Source organism: Mus pahari, chromosome 3 (assembly GCF_900095145.1).
Source record: "Mus pahari chromosome 3, PAHARI_EIJ_v1.1, whole genome shotgun sequence".
Classification (NCBI taxonomy): Eukaryota; Metazoa; Chordata; class Mammalia; order Rodentia; family Muridae; genus Mus; species Mus pahari.
The window spans coordinates 149,102,182-149,103,658 of NC_034592.1; the positions used below are offsets into that span (position 1 = coordinate 149,102,182).

At 45.2% G+C, this 1,477-nt stretch overlaps 1 protein-coding gene across 2 annotated transcripts in view; it reads left to right on the forward strand.

The window, feature by feature from the left end:
- The window catches only part of Arfgef2 (ADP ribosylation factor guanine nucleotide exchange factor 2), an 87,729-nt gene that overhangs the window by 4,605 nt on the left and 81,647 nt on the right, over positions 1 to 1,477 (forward strand). The gene's annotated exons all lie outside the window — the stretch shown is intronic.

Here is a 1,477-nt window from a genome sequence, read left to right on the forward strand (position 1 = left end):
TAATGATCCTCTTGTGTGTGTGTGTGTGTGTGTGTGTGTGAGAGAGAGAGAGAGAGAGAGAGAGAGAGAGAGAGAATCCATTTAGTAATTTAATATGAACAAAGCACATGAAAGGGCTAAAGTGTTCTTGTAATTGTTAGCTGTCATGCTCAGCCATCATGAACGTATAAAAACAAATGTGTATCTGTTTGTCTATTTGTCATCTGAAACTGACTGTGGTTTCATGTCAGATAACATCTATGCAATAGCTGCTGTTTCTGAATTCCAGGCCCAGTGCTACTGGGAGCTTTGGTTTGGACCTTACTATTATTGTCTCCTCTGTTAAGGCCCAGGAATTGGACAGGGTAGCCAGGCATCACTCATCTTCATCCAGTGATGATGGAACCAGCATCTCGTTGGAGTCCCCCTGGTGAGGATCCCATGAAGTCTTTGAAAACAGTCGTTGCACTCTGGTGACGTTTCAGTGAAGAGACTGTTTTCTGAAGTTGAATTCTAAGTCACATTTGAAGCCTTCTGGTCAAAAAGATCTTTTTTTTTTTCCTGCAGTATTTTACTCTGTGGTGTTGGAAGGTGGTTTCAGATGAGCATCATTGAGCTAGGGTTTTCTGATTCGTGTTATCTGCATCAGCAGCCCTGAGCTCTGTGCTCCAGATTCGGGATTGATGACTGTTTAGGGTCTTCTTACAGTGGGAAACAAAAGGAGAGTAGTTTACCCACAGCTACACAGTGCACAGTGGGTGGGCAAAGGAGGCTGCAGCTCCCACTTATCTAAGCTGTGGAGGATGAAGTCCAGTGTCAGGCATGCTGCTCTCTCCGATATCAGAGTTGAGAAGCTTGTGAGCCGTGGGTGGCCATCCATTGAATTGTTTGAGCGGCACACTGCAAGTGAAAGACTGACTGGTGTGGGAGGAGGTGTGGGTGGGAGGTAGAGACACAGTGGGCACAGGCAAGGCTTTCTCCAGGGTCATCTGTACTGTGAGGAGGACGAAGGAGAGGTGGATCACAGGTGGTGGTTGTTTGTTTGTTTGTTTGTTTGAGCTTGTTTAAATGTCATTCAGAAGAGAGAGAGTTACAAAATATATTTATAAGCCTGAGTTGTGTGTGAATGGTCAGCATTTAGGCCTAGAGACACCACTCAGTGCGGAGAGTTTGTTAGCATGCGTGACGTCCTAGCCATAGCACAAAATCCCTTCTTGTCACTCTCAGGAAGAACCTTACATGTGAAATCTGAAAAAATATTAAAAATATTGCTACTTGCCTAATGTGGCACATACCTGTAATCCCAACATTCTGGAAGCTGAGACAGGAGGATCATGAGTTGGAAGCCATGCTCTGCTATTTATTGTGCTCCTGTCTTAGAAATGACATATGTGGGGCTGGTGAGATGGCTCAGCGGTTAAGAGCACTGACTGCTCTTCCGAAGGTCCTGAGTTCAAATCCCAGCAACCACATGGTGGCTCACAACCATCCGTAACAA